Raw genomic sequence first — 21,976 nt, forward strand, 5'->3', positions numbered from 1 at the left:
GTGCCATTAATACAGGTAACGAGTGGAGCCTCGTTAGACCTCGTTAGAAGAAGTTAGACCTCTTTGACAGCCAGAAATCTTGCTTGTTTGTAGGTGACCAAATACTTATTTTCCACTCTAATTTGGAAATAAATTCTTTAAAAACCAAACAATGTGATTTTCTGTTTTTTTCTTTTTCCACATTCTGTCTCTCATGGTTGAGGTTTACAATTACAGGCCTCTCTAATATTTTCAAGTAAGAGAACTTACACAATTGGTGGTTGACTAAATACTTATTTGCCCCACTGTAGATGCTGATAGACTTGAACACAGGTGTATGGACAATGTGTTTTACTGGCATCACAAGGAAGGATAGGCAACCAATGATACGTTCATTTGGCTGAAATAGTACCAGCATGATAAAATGTCTACCCCCATGTCAGGGGGGCACTTTCTGGACATACTGGATTCATTTAAAATTTTTCTCCACTATTAAACAGCAAACAAAAATAAAATGTGGTTTTTCACTTTATTAAGATTCATTTAGCCTGGATGGACATGATAAAGGTTTTGTCTGTCCCTTTAAATGTAAAAAACATCAGATACAAAAGCACATACTTTGCTACAATAGTCTGCATATATTTGACGGAAAAAGCATAGAGGTCAAGAACCCATACAAACTAGGAAACAACAGCAACTCAAGGTTACAGGAAAAATATCCTTGAGGGGGTAAGTAAAAGAAATGAAATAAGTGACGGATGGACGGTTCTTCTTAAAAGAGGAGGGGGAGGGGTGAAAAAGGAGGAAGAAGAGCAGCGAGGGTGCACATCCACACTGTAAGTAAATGTCAGCGTGGAGTGGCGGTCCTATGGGATGTGCATCACATGCTCACGCTCTTTGTGCAGCATGCTCTTCTGTCACTGGTGTTCATGTGCACCCTGCAGCTCTACTAAAGCCTTTATTACGCTATTGCTTTTCATTTTGCCCCATGAACTTGCTGACAAATCATAAAAGAATAAATCAGATACCGGTAAATATATATGATATATAGAGTACTGTGCAAAAGTCAAGAAAAAATTGTAGCACTGGGGGAACCCTGCTACTGCATTTATGCTTTCTGTTGTTGGCTTTTAAGAAAAAAAGGCTTTTTCCTGTGTTAGTGTTTAAACTTCATTTTTTAAAACTGCATTTGATTTTTAGGGGTGAATGAAACATCTAATGAGCTGGTGTTAAGAGGGTTTATACAATGTATATATATATGCTATGTATGGATGGATGTATGTATGTATGTATGTATGGATGTATGGATGGATGGATGGATTTAGGGGATTATACACATATATGTTTCATTTTGAGTTCCTTTAGCAAGATTCCAGAGTGGACATTTCTTCATATTGAGCGCTGCTACTTTTCATTTGGAGTGAATTTCTCATGGGTTATATTCCCTGCTCGAGGGCTAAGTGCAAGTATTGCATTGTGCACTAGAAGGGCCTGTGGGTTGGAAAGTAAATGAGCAGAAAGAGAAGCACATTAGAGAGAAGAAGGTTCTGTAAAAAGAAGAAATATCTGAAAAACAAACAGCTGTAGAAACTGCTGGAATGACTTAATTTCTACATTGTGGGCTTCCTGCTGGGGAAATGGGGTAGTCTCTTTAGTAGAAAGATAAAAATTCAGAATTAAAAAGTAGCAACCCAAAAAGCGGGGTGACCGTCTCAAATCACAAGACAGAAGAGGTACCCTGGCTTTATTTAATTCACGTTTTAGGTGCAAGACGCACTCAGGTGTTTTTTTTTCCCAAATGTGGTATCCAAGCAACCAGGCGATTGGACTAAAACTCTGCGCCCAACCTCTATCTGCAGCCAGCATTATCACTGTGACTGAGAACACATTACGATGAAAGGTGGAGCTGCTCAGAGTTGAAGACCCTCAAATCTTTTAAAACCCTTTAGTTGTTGCTTTGACATAACCTTGGTCAGCTGTTACCTCATTGCAGGGCTGCTGCCAACTCTTTTGAGCCACCCCACCCCAGTTGGAAAGTCAGGGTATTCATCCAGCCAATCTTGCCACCAAGTCTTAAAATGTTTTTTATTAAAAATCACTGCATAAAACACCCCGTTGTACTGCAATATATATTATTTCAAATGTTGGTATTTCCAATAGTATTTGAACGCAATTGTTTTATCATTATTACTTTCATTATTTATCATTGAACTAGGCATGTGCCGGTATGAGATTATGACGGTATGATAACCTTAAGCAAAAATACAGCGGTTTCATGGTATCAGGGTATTGCAGTTAGAGCTCTACAATGTGTAATTTTGAGATGTATGGGTTGTTGTTTTTTTTCCATTGAACAGGATTTTTTTTTCTTTTACTTTTCACAACTTATTTGCAAATTTGGAATATGGATATAATGTTAAAATGCATACGTAAAATAACAACAAAATAAATAACTGAAATATTTTAAATAAAATTAAAATAAATAAAATTTATAGACTATACACACAACCTCAGCTCAAATTGCTCAAGATTAGATCAAGAAGAAAAATAATTATTTGCCATAAAAAATTAAAAACACTTCTAAATAAAATTAAAAATATTTACTGTATATATTGCAGGCACTTCACTGACTTTAAAGCTCCATCTCAACATTTTTAGAGTCTTGCTCATTTTCTACATATTTATCTCTCAGTCCCAGTTATGATGCAGGAATGTAAGCTTGTTCACCTTATCTGGGTTAGGTTTGTAGCCATGAGGTGAGAGGAAAGTAGTTAGCCGTCTTGGCATGCTAACTAGACACATTATCTGCCTTGTTAACAAGCTGTGTTATATTATTTGTTTTACCATCGCTAGCCTAGACACACTATACACGCTGAACTCTCGTAGCTGGTGGGAAACGTTCATGACTCAGTTTACTTTCCTTAAGTTTTGTGTAAGGTGATGGATGATGATCAGGTAAATGTGAAATCATGATTAAGGCAACCACCCTCCGCAAGCATGTCTTTCACGTCGGCTGTCCTTCATCCCCTAAGTCTTTTTGGTAGCCCAAGTACAGGTTCGAGTGACTTTGATTTTTTTTTTTTTATATATTTTTTTGAGGGGGAAGGGAGTTCAAGTGGAGTTTTGCCACTTTCAGCCATTGTGTCAGCTCTAGTCTACAGCACAGACAGAATCGCGTCACTGACAGACACAGCAACAACCGGAGAGGGAGAGGTGAGTGCTGCCCCTATAAGCCATTTCTGGCGGCATTTTTAGCTAAAACCGTACTACGGTATCACGGAAAATTTTTGTGGTTTTGAAACTGGGACGCTTTCATACCACGGTAAACCTTGAAACCGGTAACCAGCACATGCCTACAGTGAACGCATCTGCTCTACTGCAAACGAGAGCTTTTTTTCAGTCATCTGTCTTTGATCCTCTCCCTGTTATCCAGAATGCCTTGCCACCTTGTTAGTGGCTAGATCTTTCCCAATTCTCTGTCACTGCACTGTCACTATCAAACCTTCCACAAAAAAATGGATTGGACATCTATCGATGTCAATGGCAGTCAATGTATTGAAAGCTCCAGAGTCGAGACACTGACCTACTTCACATGATGTCCAGCGCACAACTGCTCAGTTGAAATCCAGCCTCACACCCTGCGTTATGCCTCACTCATCTCCCTGTCCTGTCCGCCCTGTTGTCTTAACCACAATAGTTGTGTGCACACCACTTGCAGGCAGCGCTCATGAATTCAAACACCCTGCAGCGGTGCTAGTTGTCTTTGTGTGTATCGTACCCCTATGTGCATTATCTAAATGTGCCTTATGGCTGTTACAGCGTGAGATCATACGATGTGCATTCTTTGTGGAGTTAGGAAGCAGGTGCATTGCACAAGCAAAACAATAGGACTATTTGGGATTCTTATTGTTCTCTGCAAGTTATTTTGTTGCCAAAATAGCTCAATTTCAAAGCTTGTTAAAGCAGGATATTCTGACAACGGTGGCTGCTTAAAAGCATAAGTGTGTACACAAATGTATGAAAAGTCATTGGAAGAAAAAAAACTTTACCTTGCCCCATCTTACGAGAGTTGAAGGTATGAGCTGTGCTCCGTCAAGTTTCAAATTCCTGTTTTGTGCTGCTACTGTATCTTCAGTTATTTTGTTGTCTGGTCTTTTTGTCTCTTAATTTATTCATAAACCAAAAATAGAATTTATATTTTACACATGATTTTGTAAAAAAAATCTGAGAACTAATATGTTTTTATTCAAAGTTTTGATGTTCGTGGTTTGATCCACCTTTTTCAGCTTTTTTGCTTGCAAAAACATGCCTGTTTGGTTTATTGGCGATGATTCTTCATTTACAATAGAATAGAATAGAATAGAATAGAAAGTGTTCTGCACAATGCACTGCAGGGCAGTACAATAATGCAAACACAAGAAGACAACATGTACTTCATGAAATAGATAAAACACAGAAGGCCAGATTTCACAACACATCCTATGATTGATCAACGTCCTGTGCCTATTATGCTTTGTTCTTTAATTCAGCTGGGATTGGCTCAAGATCACGTGCAACGCTAATAATAAATAACAACTGCTATATAAAATGAACGGCTGGATGAACGCGTAGTTCTGAGGGTTTTCTGTTCTCATTCCTTAGAGCAAGCGTATACAAACATTGCAACTCCTTACCAAGATATTTGATCTGCCTCACTAATAATGTAAAAAATAAAAATCCCAATGAGTGGGTGGCATATTTGACCATCTTTTTCCAACCATATACAAGGAATTCATAAGTACATTGATTTTCTTGTTGCATTTTCGGACTGTTTCTGGGGGAAAGTACACAGTATATACAGTATGTAGGAGTATGTTCTAAGTCTTTGGATGTGAGTTGAGCCCCAGTGAAGGGAATCAATCAATACACAGGATTGTGTGACGAGATCATCTCTCGTTTTTTCTTATGTTCTCTCCTTTAATCAAGAAGCTGAAGGCCAGCCTCTCTCCATCATGGAACGCACTCATGAGATTGTGCAACTAATGATAAGCATCTTTGACTGGAAATAGAAAAATAGAATAGAACCAAGTGTACAAGCTCTACACTCACAGCAGAGGTACCTAACAAACGTGTGTAGTTAATTGTATGTGTGAAGCAAAGTAAATCATGATTACTGTAGTTTGATTGAATCTGAAGTTTACAAAATACACAACTCTGATTAGAGGCACATTGCTTCTGCATTCAGCATAATTTCACACAAAGGTGTTGATGAGCAGAAAAACAATGAATTTTAGTATGAAATTAATGAGTTTGATATGGAGGTAGATTATCTTCATTCATTCGTTGCCAGTGGCAATGATAGATGACCAAACTGTTTGATTTAATAATGGATTGGACGTTTATCGCCATTAATGGCAGCGAATGAGTTAAATAGAACAGACACGCCAGGTGTAACCTAATTTTAAGGTTTGTAAGGGCTTAGGAAAGCATTGTTGTTTTATGCCCAAGCATAAAATCGGTGTTTTGTCATGTTTTGTGGGAGTTGTGATCACATTTAACCTCATTAAAGGAATGGGAAACACAATAAAAGCAGCATGGCTTCCAATCTTGCTCTTTGTTCTCGAAATGAAAAAGGATATGTTGAGTTAGAACAGGGCGGAAAAGGGGGGAGTGGCCTGCCATGTTCCTCTGCAGTGTTGTGCAGACAACATAAATCATGCAGCATGGCCGCACATCAGTGATGGATGACCAGAAAAAGAAGTAGGCCACTCTACATCACTTGTGATCTGCAGCTTCATTCTAAAGCCAAGTCAAAGAGGTTATATACTGAATATAGAAGTTGCTCCTCTCCCTTGGTGTCCTTCCACTCAGGCTCGCCGAATGCAAGGAAGTGTCAGGGTGAAGTGTAGACATCCATAATGGAGACATGATGTTCCAGCATGCAGACAAAGACGTACCAGGGTGACGACTACACTGAAATAGTGACAAGAATGTGATCTAGCCGCACTTCCACTTAGGCTGCGGATTCTCGAAACCAGGGGTGTCAAACTTTGTCGCAGGCCACATCGTAATCATGGTTTGCTACGGAGGGTTATTATGTCTCTGCCAACTTGGGCTGCCACAATTAATTGACTAATCGACAACCCATTTATGAACAAAGGAATAGACAGCTATTTTGTTAGTTTTTGAATCATTTTGAAACATTGTTGTCCTAAAAATAGTCTGAATCTTTGTTTGAGTCTTTTACAGAGGCACTTAAAGAAACACTTGGTAATTTTTCAGTTTTGGTCAATTTTAGTGACGCCGATGGCCAAAAGCAGTACTGTTTTGCCTTAAGGAAGACTGCGTTTCCCATGAGGACCAGCGCACACCCGCAAATTGTTGTAAAAATCTTGTAAAATCAGATGGCTTAAACAACGGCTGTGTGAAGGATGAAAAGTTACAAGGTTAATAAATCCAGTTGTGGCTAAACAATAGTATTTGACGGTTTGCAACGGTGTGGCTTAGTGTGGCTAAACCTCCCACCCCACCCGAACTCTGCATTAACTGAGTGCGTAATCTGAGTTTGGTTGGGGTGGGGGGGGTTTCACGACGACAAGTGAAAGCCGGGCCAATGTTTTTTCTGTATATCCTGGTAGCCTTACTTTTTTCCTCCTCAGACAACTTTTTGTCTCATTTATTGCTCTGCCATCTTTACAGAATTTGCGCAAAAGCGTTCGCATCGACTTCGGTCTTTATAATGAATGAGTAAAGGGGGAAGTGACGTATGCCGTATAGCAGTGAGCACATTTGTATTTTTTTTTGTTCCTGCCACCCTCCTCAAATTTAATTAGTGTCAGTAAAAGCGATACAGACCCTCTCAAGATATAAAAGAGGCGTCATCCAACTAGTTGGCAGTCAACATATTATCACAAATGTTATGAAAATATTTTATACCAAACCTCTTCGTTATTTCTCCACACCCACTAATATCGGGAGTGCTGAACACAAGCGAAGCTGTCTTGAGGTTGCCTCTTTCTGATTTTAAAATGTTCCTCATTGAGCATACAGTATATAAATACATGTCAGTCAGCCCCTTTCACCTTAGGTTCGACACAAGCGCCTTAAACACAGCTACTGTATTTGAACTGAGAGGGCTATCAGACAGTAATCATGTTTCACTGCCATTGAAGGCGATAGACAGCCAAAGGCTGACTGGGAGTTCTGGCAGTGATCAATGGCAATCAATGGTCAGCTTAAATTGTTACTGTTTTTTTAAGGAAGTCAAAACTGGAAGTGAATTGATTTCACTTTTAACAGGAAGTGTGTATCTTGATTTTTAAACCACAGGGTAGCGTAATGCATTAGTGTCTTTTGTGAAAAACACAAATGGACCATTTTATTTTTAACGGGAAAGCAAACAAAAAGCTATTTTTGGAGATGTCCCCACACAGAAATGCATCAATAGTCTCAAGAACGTTATGACTCATTGCATCTTTGTTTGACACGACTGAGATTCAAGTGTTTTTAACAGCAAGCAGAAAAGGGAAAAAAACACTTTTTTATATCTGTCACTATGGCAACTTACTTTAGGTATGTGGTTTCACATGGAGGAGGTGTCGAAGTCGAATATCTGCAAAAAAAAATTCTCCATCCAAATCTTTGTGAATTAATCGTTCAAAAATGTTTTACTGAAGAACCTTTACTCAATGGATCCTTTTCGAAAAGATTCTATTCATCACAACTGATGTCGTGATAGACGAGAGACGCTTTGTGTAAATGTAAATAATTACCTGCGGTATATGTCTAAACATTTATTTACAGCATTCAAGATGGCTCACAGTAACCAATGTAATAAAAGGGGATTTTTGACAGTGGTATCCTTTGACACCCCCCCCCCCCCCCCCCCCCAAAGGCTCATTTAGATAATTTCCTCACGTATGTCGCCTTCATTCAGCAAAAAAGTTTGACAGGGTTTGAGCAGTCCACTTTACACATCTATATAGACAGCTTTACTTCTAAAGACTACTTACCATATTTTTCGGACTATAAGTCGTGTTTTTTTTTTTTTTTTTTTTTTATCATATTTTGGCTGGGGGTGCGACTTATACTCAGGAGCGACTTATGTGTGAAATTATTGACACATTATGATATCATTTCACATGTTATTTTGGTGTTTTGGAGTGACAGTGATGGTTTGGTGTTTTGTTAGCATATTCTTTATGCTATAGTTATCTGAATAACTTTTAATAGCTATGGCCATGTTCACGTTCTGCCTTTGGCAATGTGTGTTCAATTGTATTATTGACTTTTTTATATTGAAATGCATGCTTTTAGCTTGTGGCGCTTTCACGCCCACGTGGGGGCGTACTCGCATTTGTTTACGTGAAGAAGAGCGCTCACACGGCAGAAGAAGTGAGTGGGCGAGTTAGCGAGAGAGAAACACTGCTGCGAACCTACGTTCATTGTTTATGCTTGTAAAATATCTCTACAGAGGCAACATCTGTGTGTATCATCTTTTCTGTTGTTGTTGTGTGTTTCCCACCCACGATTGGACACTTAGAGCCAGTTGTGTGGTTGTTTGAACGATGTGCTAATGCTAGCGAACGCATGCTAACCGTTGATGTCATTGCTGTAAGAGCACCTAATTATCATTTATTTACGTTGATGCGAACCTGTTTGGTATCGAGGACTAAATTGATTCAGCAAATTATACGGACGTCCTGCATCGTTATTAGGGAGTTCGCTGTATAGCCAGGACCGAGCCGTAGCGTCCTGGTGAGGACAGTATATTCGTATTTCGTTGTTCATGCACTGTACACTGTACATGTATTCAGCATGTTGTTCTCCATTGTATTTTTATATTAAATTGCCTTTCAAGATGACATATCTGTTCTATGTGTTGAATTTTATCAAGTAAATTTCCCCCAAAAATGCGACTTATACTCCGGTGCGACTTACATATGTTTTTTTTCTCTTCGTTGGGCATTTTATGGCTGGTGCGACTTATACTCAGGTGCGGCTTGTAGTCCAAAAAATACGGTGCTAAAGAAAAACAATGTTCTTCCATGCACTTACATCTGCTCATTTGTGGTTTGCAGTAATCCAAAACTGCACTGAATCATACTATTAACTCATCCACTACCATTGATGGTGGTAGATATCTCGCTGCCAGGCCTCCCAGTCAAAATGGATGGGTCATTTACCACCGTCAATGGCAGCTATGGAGTTAAAATGTCAGACTCATCCTACCCTGTTATACCCTTGTCTTTCCTGTCCTCCCTCTTGGATGCTTATCATTGTCAATGGCAGCCAATGATTTAAGAGTAGTTTGTATTTTTATGTATTGCTTTCCTTATTCAGCCACACTTCATATACTATAAATGAAGACCTCTCTTGTTGGCATTATTTTTTGGAAGGCAGAAAAGACAGACTGTAGCTGAAACTCGTGGTTGTGTAAGAGAACTGTAGGCAGTTACAACAAATACCTTTTAAAATCATTACTCATCTCTCATACTTCCTGTTGGTAAGTATCTATTTTCATGGGCATATGTGTCACGGTCACGAAGCTGACGCCACATTGAAGCATACTTCATCCCTAGAAGATGCTATATGAAAATTTTGAAAAATGAAAATTGCAAGGATGACGTCGCATTGCCATGCTCAATCATCAGTAGTGGGAGATAGTTGGATTGGGAAAGAACTTGTGTGTGGCACTGTATGATGTTTTCCCCCAGCTGTGACCAGAATAAGCCGGCGCTCATTAAAGCCTCTCCTCTCATTCATCCAAGCCAACAATTGAAGCTCAAAGCATCACATATCTCCTGTCAAGCTGCCATTTTGTTTTTGTTTTTCTTCCCTCTCCTTCAGGCCACTAATCGAGCCTTACCATAGGTCCACGCCTCATGACTCAGATGAAGTTGGCAGCAAGATGCTCCGTCTTTATCGCTTCCTCATCAAACACAAGCGTCCCTGCCGGCCCAGGCTTCTTTGCAGGCTCACTGCCAAAAGATCTGAGCTTTTTTTTAACTGCCCTGATGGTTTTGTTGGATATGGACATGTAGCCACAAAATATGACCCACCCTACCACCACCACCACCAAACGCAATACGCAGGAGCTATAATTCTCATTTTCCGGAGGCTTTAAAAACATTTTAGGAGGGGAGTAAACTAATATTGTTAAGAGAGGGACTGGAAAATTCGAATGTATTTTACGACATGGTGATGATAAACTGGATGTAATTTCAAGCTATCATACTTTTCACTCAGGCTAAGGTAAAGCAAACTGAGGCCACCTAATTCCATTTGAATTTTGCACATTTGTCCATTCAAATGCATACACTATGCAAACTTCTGTCTGTCTTACACATACGTTCTGTGCTTATGTGTATTTTTATACAGTACACATCAGGGTTTCCCCCAGCATTTTATAAGGCTGGCAGGCCCCCAGGATTTTCTTTTCTTGCCCCGCTGCTAGGCTAAAACTTTGCTACAAAAGAAAGTGTAAGTATTTATTTTCAAACGTGGGCTGCTGGTGTGCTTCCTGACCAGCAGCCTATGAAAGTCTTCTGGGGGAAATCTTGTATATAAAGTATGTGTTTTTAAGGTGTCAAACAATTAACATTCCAAATCGCATGCTTTTCATAGCCATCTCGCAATTAAGTTTGCGGGTAGATGTCCAATCCATTGGAAATGGGAGGAGCCCTGAATAGCACTGACTGTGTTAAAAATGAATTAGGCAATTCTTTCATAAAACCTTAGAGGGAGCCCTTGCACCAAATTTTAATGTTTATCATAAACAGTAGATCTCGATGAATTTTGTACGGCTTTTCAGGCTGCTCGCTAACCTTTCAAATGTCTTGGCATTTACATTGTGCCTAAACAAAGAAAGCGGCCAAAAACATAACACCAGGGAAATGTTGAATTATTGTTGCGGGAAGCAACAAACCAACATTGGACACAGCGTGTCGACCACACCACCGTCATATTTCATACCTCGCCCGTGACGCATTCTTGGCTTATCTGACAATGCAGGCTTTTCATGTTGTTGATTTAATTTGCTCCGCCTTTTGTTTTGCCAGCAGCTGGCGTCATCATAAAGTCTCCACGGAATACATTGGGTGGTAAGCGGATGCTCATCTTTGTCATGCAGCCGGAGACAGACGACGTCCTTTACAAGCCAAAGCTCGTTAGATTAATTTTTATTTTCCTCTCCCTCACTACCCGTCTGACTGTAGACACTCTGGTGTACCGTATCATGGCTCTTGAGCTGACACCATGTCGGCTTTAATTACTGCATTACACTGATTGTTCTCGTGGCACGCTGTCATTGCCATGCAGATTCCACCTATTTTAACTGTTTAAACTATTGCTGGACAAGCAAGGATACTTCTAGTATGGCACTGACATTATTAGAAGAATAGCCATGTTGCCATGCAGTCAATAATTGTGTTAACGTCAATATCTATATCTATACTTATATATAAATGGAACTTTGTGTGTGCGTCTAGATATGTGTGTGTGTTCGTTCCACAGTCCTATAGACTCCGAAACGGCTGAGCGGATTTTGATAAACTTTTACAAAGTTGTACTTTAAGTTACTGGAAGTGTTCTTAGATGGGTTTGATCTCTGAAGTCATGTCATTTAGTGCAGAAAATTCGAAACTCCCAAAATTTACATAAAAATCACTCATTGTGGAGGTGACAGTGCCATCTTTTGACACTTTTGCGATTGCAATGTCACAGTTGCCTTTCATGTGATGTTGTGGCTTTGACTACTACACAACAACACACTGGAATAAAAAAAGAAAAATAAAATAATTAGGGCGACAAATTTTCTCCCGATTAGTCAGCCGACTATTTTTACGATTAGTCGACTAATCTTATAATAAAAATGTTTTTTTTTTTTTTTACTAATTTAGCAATGAAATTTTTGTTGACGCTTATCAATTCACAAAAACATTATTTTGGAACACTTAAATTCTTTATTGAAGTACAAATAATCAGATAAATAACAATAATAAATCACAAATAAACAATGACTTCAAATGCTGATAGAATTAACTTGTGCAAAAGAATGGAATGTAAACAGATTCAGAACACTGACTTCTTCTTTCCAACATGATTCAAAACAATTCTTAAAAAAATACCTAGCATTAATATTATAGTATACTGTAGTACTATATATATAATAGTATTATAATAATTATTCATTGCCAATCAGACTTTTCATAAAGTGTGTCATTTTAAAGGTATTCTTAGTGTAGAATCTGAAGTATGTGGGATTAACTCCAGAAATCGTTATTTATATGATGAACATGACATGCTTTTATTTTGAAATGCTCACCGGAAGTACGTTCGCTAAACCGCTAATTTAAGCCTTACACTCCGCAAAAAAGCACTTTTTGCCATTGCATGTGGTGTCAGAAATAGATTTTTTTCCTTTTGCAAATGCTGTTAACCAGCGATTTTTCATGTTTGAAGTGTCACCTTTTAACTGCAAGTTTTGGAGAAGGCTGCCTGCTTTATAGCCGGCTAAAGTAGGTCGTCTTTTTCCCCCATTCACCTCAATGTAGCAATGCTAACGTATATAGTGTTTAATATAGATGTGTTTTCTTATTTTGCATGTTTGAACTTTAATTCTACAGCGTGTTAAAGAGAGAAAAGAACTGGAGTCTCATATGCCATCAGCACGCACGCACAAATGGATGCACGCGCGCGCAGCAATAAAACGCAGCCGTGAAAATGACCGCCCTCATTTTTATTTATCATGCGATAAATGGACTCATTGCATATCGCGACAGGCTTAGCAACTTTAATAATACATGTCATTAGTTAGTTAGATGGACTTACAATCTCCTGTCGTTATCATTCACGGCCGACGTGCAGCCAAGCTTGGCAATGAAGAGACAGAACACAACAGTGTACCCTCCTTTGTTTCTTTCAAAATAAGTCAATGTTTTGGACTCTCAGGTGCACTTTTTTTTGGCTTTGTGCCGCTTTCCCCACTTGCATACCAAGCGTCCGACATTCTGAACTTTCCAGCATATATATTTTTTAACCCTTCATTAACCGTCGACGGGATGTTGTACTCGTCGACGGATTTACGTCATCGACGACGTCGACTATGTCGGCTAGTCGGGACAGCTCTAAATACAATTTTCCAGGATATTACGAAGGGATTCATTTTGGCTGGATATTCATACTGTAGCGACTGTTATTTACTATTTGTCATGCACACAATGGTTCATGGGTAGTTGTGGCAGCCATGACTGGGAGTGGTGGTTGCCGTTGTTATTCATTCATTCATTCATTCGCCTTTTGAGCTGCTTATCCTCACGAGGGTCGCGAAGTTGCTGCAGCTTATCCCAGCCAACAACAGGCAGGAACAGGGTACACCCGGAACTGGTCGTCAGTTAGTCGCTGTGCTGCCATTGTTATGTTATGTTTTCTGTTCAACAACAGCGCTGTCTCCTGGGGTTCGGCGAAGTATGAGGCACAAGAGCAGCAAGTGTGAAACATAAAAACCGGTTCTCATTCTTCTCCACATCACTCGCCACAATACTACACACAGTGATGGAAAAGCGATTGCGCATTAACCCCTTTATGGTGTCCTTTTACTATTACTACATCATAGCTTCAACTCTGTGGAAAGTACTTTTTAACTCTCTTTTGGTTGTATTGCGTTCACCTTCCACAAACTAGTAATGCCGGGCTATACTGTTAGCTTTGTAGAAAGTCTCATTTATCGACATGTATTAAACAACAACGACTACTTCCAATCTTAAAAAGACCAACAGTCCTTGTGGATGGAGTATAGAAGCTGATTCTAACGTGGCTGTCCTGATAGCAGGTTTACGTTGCCTGGTATTCACTTCAGAAAAGGGTAAATCCAGTAGGAGCCATCAGTTACTGCCAAAAACTTGATTTTGAAAGGGTTATTGACTGTGACATGGCCAGTGTGGGAGTGTCTACAACTTAAAGAGAATTATAATACTAAGGGGCTGTAAGATATCAATAGAACCGTTATGTGGCAAGATAACAAATATTAATAAAGTTAACAAAAAAATAAATCACATTCATGAGCAATTATCGAAAATAGATCGAAAATCATGAACATTTCCGAAAATATTCCGGAAACAGCCAAATGGGGCTTTGACGTCACAACCAGGAAACAAAAGGTCAAGGCAGGTGCCATCGTTGTTTATCGACGAGAGAGTTGCGTTCGTGTTTGATAAAAAAATTGCTAAAATTCAAACCTGTCATGCTATGTGGTGTACAAATAGCCATTTGTTGCAATGTAGTACCCATGAGTTCCTGAACGCGAGAAAAAGAGCTGGACTACGCAGACAAGAAGTAAAGTTCGTCCGTGCAAAGAGGACTAATTTTTCAGACCCAGCCTCCGCCACGGTTTTGTATGGTGCGCATTTTACACCTGAAAGCTATTCGAACTATGGACAAATGAAATCAGGTTTTGCTAAGAAATTGCTGCTGAAAGCAGATGCGGTGCCCACCATACACACGCAGCCACCTATATGTCCGAGATATCAAGAAAGAGGACGATGACTGGTACTGATGAGACCACCCCACCACCCCAGGCTAAGCAAAGGAGGGGAGCAGCCAAGCTCGAAATGGCCAGAGTGAGTACTCTTTTATAATAAAAAACATCACGCATTGGACATAGGACTGGACACATGTATAAATTATCGCTCGTAAAATATATACAACAAATCCTCTAGTCGCATTCATATTTGTGTCTGTTGCCGGTGTTTCATCAGTGTGATTGCTCCCCTCAATGATCGTTTCATTAGGCTGCATAGTTTTCGTTTGGGCTCAAATTGATAACCCAAAACACCAAAGAAAGGTTCATAACTCTCCTCGTCACCATTAGAAGAATGTTCGATACGTCGGATTCGTCGCTGCAACTAGAAACAAAATTGTCCGCCATCATCGCCGCTATTCAGTACTAAGCACTGAGCCGGGTGTTTCCTAGTTGTGACGTCACGCACACAATATACTAGATTTCCGAGATCTCGGGCGCCGGTCGTTTTAGCTTGACAATCAATGCAAATTTCTATCATTTTCTTGGTGTTGCGATGTGTGTAATTACACGAAGTGGCATATGTATCCAAAAGGCATGCGTTTATGGATAAATGATGGAAGCATTTCCCCAGGTGTTGTAATACTCTAAGACGCCACCAATAAAAGCTGCTCCTATCATTCCCTCTAAATATGCAAAGTAAATCAGGATATGCCAGAATTTTAAGTCTGCTCAGGCTACACTGTTGATTAACATAAAGCTAAAAATTAACATAAAATAGAAGTGGGTGAAAAAATAGTATCTCTTAATTCTACTTTAAGTCACTCCATGGGTAGGTAGGTACATTTTTTGTTTGTGTTTTTTGCAGTTTTGTGTCTTGCAGTGAATGTGTTTCATAGATCAGAGACATTATTTAGTACATCCTAGTACCCACTTTTCCAGTTGAAAGATGTTGTGCAGCAAATACATGCTTTTCTTTCACAACTCTGCTGGAATACATCCCGCTGATTTGTTTATCTTTTTATTCACAGTGACCTCACACTGTTACAGCCATTTTACTTTTTTATTTCTACACAAAATCTGACAAAACACATAAGGCCAAACAACATCCCTCCAAGTACTGTATCAAAACACACAACCTGCAATAAATGAAGCAGACACCCCTCATTGACCGTGTGATCCTTCTTGTTAAAGCCTCCCAAACACTTTGAGGAAGCAGAAAAGTGCACATTTTCATGTGTCACTGCTTATAAACTCACCACTGAGGCTTGTAATGGAGCCCAATGGGCACGAGTAACCCGTACAATGAAACCAAAAGGATTAGCAATAAAGTCAACACCAAACTTAGAGTAATAAAGGATGTAAGAAGAGGACAACACTCAGGGAAGTACTATAAATTACAATATAAAAAAGATTAATGTGAATTAAACAATTTGATGTCATCAAATTATTATATGACTATCCTATGCTAAGATAATACAAAAAATGACACACAATGGCTACCAATAGAAGAAGTTGAAACAAGCCCTAAGAAGTTTGAATTAACAGCGACACTGACATATTTTCCACTTACGGGTTATTGAAAAATTATTCATTTCAGCAACCTACTGTCACAAATGTAGTTGAGTAGTTGGGAGCAGGGCTGTCAAAAGACTTGCAGGGACCCGGGGACAAGACCATCATAAGGCCCCCCATCCCGCCCCTGCCACTGGCTTGTCACGACAACATAAGCAGTACTTTAAACACTTTGCAACAAATGCCGGTGTAAATTTTCAAAATATTTGAGATGGACAGTTAAATTTAACATACCGTAATGTGATGTGACACAATATTAAAAAAATCCATCTATTGTCCCATGTAGGCTAGAATACAATACAACTGAGAGTGCTATGCCTGCCTGCTAAGCAACAAAACAGTATAACTAAACATCCTGTGCCTGCCCCCTCCACATCCCTGGGGTTATCAAGCTCTCAAACAGTGATGCGCCAACATTTTTTGACAGCAAAGTCATTTATAACATCAGTGAAATCCAGTTTTTGAACAAGCTCACACTTAATGGAGAGCATGGCTAGGTTGTTAAGCCTGCCCTGTGATATGGTGGAGCATAGGTAGTTTTTTTTTTTTTTTTTTTTTTTTTCACTTTACTGAAGGCTCGCTCTCCTCCAGCTCCAGCAATAAGGCGTTATATTGCTGCCTCTATTCTGAGCGAGCAATTATGGATTTTGAGCACAGAAAACACCCCTCTTGCTCTCACTCAATTTCTACACACCTGTGCTGCCTCTATTCTGAGCGAACAAAAACGGATTTTGAACACACCTCCTGACCTTGTTAAATTTCTCGACTCCTGCGCTCGTCAGTTTTTTTTCTCTGCGTGTCACGGGGTAAAAAGGGGTGAACCCGGGTGGAGAGCGACACCGTGCGACCAAGGAGATACTAGAGCTGTATTACAGGTCACAATGTTTATTAAAATTACAAAAGCTAAAAGGCTAAAAATGCTAAATGGCTAAATGCTAAAAGGCCAAAAATGCTAAAAGGATAAAAGTCACGGTCCAACAATAAGAGAAGGGCGCTGAATGTATGAGCATCGGGTGAAGTCAAAGGTCCTTCGTGACTGGCACTGCTGAGGGCTATCTCCACCATAGGCAGGCCTGTGATGATAAAAACAACGACCACCAGCGCGTTGCCCGGATCTCCAATGCCCCTGACAATCAAAACTTTTCTCCGCTGTGTGCCACAGTTGCATTTTCAGTTACTCACAGCCGAGGCAGAGTCTGTCGCCCTGCCGCTGCGTTTGTCTCACATTGTGGCACGTTGGACAGGGCCTTCTCGTGGTCGTCTCCCGTCAACTGGGCTGCCTGGTCGTTCCTGCCGCCTCTCGTCGTGCCTTGGCTTGGCGTCCTCCTGGCTCGTCCTCCTGTGTTCATGTCACCTACGCTTTTTATTGACCAGGCTCACAGTTTTGTCCCGCCCCAGTCGGCCTCCAATTGGCTTAGTCCTCTTTCTAATTACATTGGCCAGGGTGTTACGGGTTCCTGCATAAGTGTTCTAATTGGCGTCAGTCACAATGGAAGTTTAACTAAAAACTACAGTGACTATAAAAGCAAACCAAACCAAAAAAACTAAAACCAAATCAAAATATCAAACTACTTCTACCCTGTGACATGCGTGCTCAGTTGAGCACACGCTACTAACATGTCACAAAGCCAACCAATTAGAGATTAAGCGGAAGTACACTGGTTGGCTGTTTGCCCTCCGCTAGCTCTCTGATTGGTTGCCTTCGTGACACGTTAGTAGCGTGTGCTCAACTGAGCGCGCAGAGAAAAAAAACTGACAAGCGCAGGAGTCGAGAAATTTTGTGAGGGCAGGAGGTGTGCTAAAAGGCAGAACAGGTGTGCAGAAATTGAGCGAGAACAGGAGGGGTGTTTTCTGTGCTCAAAATCCATTATTGCTTGCTCAAAGTAGAGGCAGCAATCAAAATCCATTATTTCTCGCTAGAAATAGAGGCAGCAATATAACGCCATATGGCAAAGACAAGAAAATGCGTAGCAGTGTGCTACGTTTGTGCACGTGTGTAATAGTGTGCTTCGTATTAGCGTTTGCTATAATACACAGTGGTTTGTAAACCCAAGATAAATCCAGCTGCCGGACCAGAGTCTGTTCAGCCTCGTGCACCTGCTCCCCACAGACTAACATATATCCCTGATCTCCCATCACCTTCTCTCTCCTCGGCTCAACGAGTGCAGCATGTCTTGTCATACCGCAGCTCAATAGGCTACTACGTATGTAGTGTAGCCTTGAGTGCATCAGAGCAGGATCAAACCATTCTCTGCTAAGACAGAGGGGGTGGGACATTGTACAAAAAAAGGAAAAAATATATATATTTGAAATATTTAATATGTTAGTTTTTTTAATGTATATATCGAGTAGAACATAATATTTAATCAGACAATGATTTCAATAAAAAATAAATATTTGAATGTAAAGAAAAATAAATTAAGGGTCATTCAGGGGCCCCTATGGTTGGCCCCCCCTGTCGACGGCCTTGGTTGGAACTGAAAAGTCCTGGACTAAGAAAGCAGGTAGTCATCAATTCTTGTGAAGATGGTCGCAAATTTGAGATCTAGTAAACTATTACGGCCAGTGTTGTTAATCTTTAAGCTTTTAAAAAGTAATTAGTTACAGTTACAAATTACTTGAGTTAGTAACTGACCTTACTTTTCATGTTCTACACATCATTAAATTATATTCTATAGCATCTTTCACATAAAAGATGTTTATATAACATGATTGAGTTGAACTGATTTTTTCATTTAAAAAAAAAAGTAGGTCAGACTTTTTACATACACGGGAGGCTCTAATCTCCTGCCTCTCCTGTCTTTGCTGTAGTTGTTTTAATTAAAAAACATCACACTAGGTTCATGGATACGTCGTTCAAGAAATATTTAGGGCAAGTGCCTATCTTGGTAATACAAAAAAAAAAACAAATTATTATTATATTGTAGCAACTACAAGGAAAACACCCACTTGGTGATGATAATGCATACTCACCAGGAAAACAGCCCGTCATTTTCAATTAATTGTACCCACCTGAATGCCACAAACTGTATGTTAAAAAAAAAAAAAATGCCCGAGAGTTTAAGATGACGCTCACCACGCTAATGCTAATGCTAGCGAGAACACGAACACTATACTAATGCTTCAAGCCACCTAGCATCGTGTTTGCAAAGGCGTCACAACATCCTCTTCTCTTCCCCTCTCCCTTTCTGCTCTCTCCGTGTCTCAGACATCTCTCGTGTCATTCAACCAAATTGTAGTAACGCACGCCTTCACATCCTCAGTAACAGTAACGGCATTGCAAAGATGGGAAAAGTAATTAATTAGATTATTCACTACTGACAAAAATAACGCTGTTAGTAACGCTGTTATACTCTATAGCTGTAATTAACAACACTAGTTATTAACAACACTGAATTCGGCATTATCATATGATATATTGTACTTTTCTATCGCGTGTGTACAATGAGTAAGCATTTTTGTATAATCTGCCTCCCAAAGAAAATCTTTTTTTCAAACAGAAAAGACCAAATTCAAAGTTATTAATGTCTAGTAATTATATCAAATTCGGTTGAACCTACATGCATCCCTTGTATTTAAAAGATTTAATACAGTACATATGTTTGATTTTAAACAAATATGTAAAAAGGAAACAATATTTAAAAAGATTATGTATATGCTCACAAATACAGTACATACAGAGGCGTCACGTCCCATTAGGCAAACCAGGCAGTTGCCTAGGGCCCCCAGCCAGCAGGGGCCCCCAGAGGGCCAACAGATTTAGCACACGCAGCTTTACTGCACTAACGCAGTGACAAGTGTAGGGAGTGTTTTGATACCATGAAATCATTTGGCAGATTATCTAACGATTCTGTTATCGATCCCAATCAGCACTACCCATGTCACGTAGATTATACATATTTAAGAAAGTCCAAATAGCTATTAAAACCACATGGTTGTTTAAAGAGTGACTCACCAAGTACTCTCTGTAAAGTCCTTGCCAAGTTGTTTTACGTTGATTTTCACAGGCCACCTCATTATTCATGTGACTACTTAAAGAAATGGTGATTTTTCCAAAAAAGTCTATTAATGGGTCTATCGTATTCCTCGTTGAATACTATATAAGAAAAATATAACATATACGCATGTAAAATAATCCTAAACGATTAATACTCCTTTTAGCAAGGTTCCTTGGGTATGCGTTCGTTCCCTTAGCAACCAGTCCTGTTATTGTCCAACGTCACAAGTGCTGCGTATTCTAGGAGCGCGAATAGGCATAAGGTGCGCATTTTGAGCAGAGGACGGCCACCTGTTAAAATGTGTGCGTCCATGAACGAATGTAAGTACATCCATATGAGTCAGTGTAAAGTGCTTAGTTTTCGCCACTTTTATGGCCAAGATGACCGCACGTGCACGCAGCGCGCACTACCCCCCCCCCCACCACCACCACCACCTTTGTGTTCATTATACTGCGCGAGTATGTATGTGTGTCACATGACTCAGAAGGGCCCAATGTTGCTTGTTGCCTGGGGCCCCCAGGGTCCCTTGCTACGCCTCTGAGTACATATTTCTCACTGTTTTGTCAAAGTCTCAATCTCAATAATATGTATTTGTTATGCTTTTATCAAAATGTGCTGTTAAGCGATGCAAATCTGTCAGGACACATTGACTGCCATTGACAGCAGTAAACATTCAATCCATTTTAACAATGAGTAGAATAGTCAAAACCAACCATTCCGGTTACAATTGATTTCCGTCAAATCACATTGAATGACTCAAGGATGTCAAATTTATTTTAGTCAAACATCCAACAAAGATGATTAGTTTTCACTTTTATTACTTCTTTCCCAGATGACAGTGAGGTGTACGCTGATGGGTTTAGTAATTAAAATGAGCCGTCTCTTACTCGTAGACCCCCCAAAATCACATCCTTAAATGCTTGCCTCATTAAAAAACATGCCTTGCGTCTTTGTGACGTGAGGAATATTAAATTCAATTGACGCTGCCATAACACATGCTCTTCATCATGCTACCCCCCTTTATTATTGTGAGGTAATTTTGTGGAAGCAGTGATGAGCGAGCTGTAATGGAGATCAAATGATATAATGTTTATTTCATTTATTTTCCTTGAGTGATGTTTTAGTAGAAATGCTCAAACAAGAAGGTTAACGAGTTTACTGAGACGAATACTGGTAACTGTTCTGTGTCGGAGACCAAAACCCCCCAAGGCCGCATGTGAATGCTTATCTTTGGATTCCTTTACAAAGTTTGCAGAGCTTGAACACGTCATACACAACCTTCACATAGCATACAGTACATAAATAAAAATCTGTATAAATGTGTACCTGTGAACTAGAAGTTCTTTTTTCCCTTACTCTTGATATGAAGTTTACAACAAGACAAGACCTAGTATAAATGACCTTCAGATGAAAGAAGGTTTCTTAAAGTATCCAGTTATGCAAATCCCAAATTTCTTAAAACTATGATAGCGGAGGATTAGTGTTTTGTTTTTTTTTGGCAGCCCTTTTAATTTTCATCTTAGTCTTCGTATGGGGCGCCGTTTGTAAAGCAGCACATGCTAAAAATTACGACATTTTCTCACATTTAGCGCCACACAGTGTTGAAAATGGTGTGAAATTTTTAGAGTCACTTTTTTTTGCACATTTACAACATTATTTAGCAACTTAAATATTTATTTTTAAATAAGAAGTTTTGGACCTCAATGTTTAAATCCAGAATTAAATATTTAATTTAAATCTTAAATTGATATCCTATATCCTAAATGTTAAATCAGGAAACGGTCGGAACTAAATATTTAGTTTGATATGCAAATTCACATGACTGGAGACCGGAAGTAACAAAATCAAAGCAGGTGGAGCAGCTCAGACTGTCTGTTTACGTTGCTTAAAAATGAATAAAACCTACTCAACGGTGGCAGTCTGCTCT

The 21,976-nt window shown here is 39.6% G+C and overlaps 1 protein-coding gene across 1 annotated transcript in view; it reads left to right on the forward strand.

The window, feature by feature from the left end:
* rtn4rl1b (reticulon 4 receptor-like 1b) overlaps positions 1-21,976 on the forward strand; it is a 268,618-nt gene that overhangs the window by 89,818 nt on the left and 156,824 nt on the right. The window lies entirely within an intron of this gene.

The sequence above is a fragment of the Corythoichthys intestinalis genome, chromosome 6 (assembly GCF_030265065.1).
Source record: "Corythoichthys intestinalis isolate RoL2023-P3 chromosome 6, ASM3026506v1, whole genome shotgun sequence".
Taxonomy (NCBI): Eukaryota; Metazoa; Chordata; class Actinopteri; order Syngnathiformes; family Syngnathidae; genus Corythoichthys; species Corythoichthys intestinalis.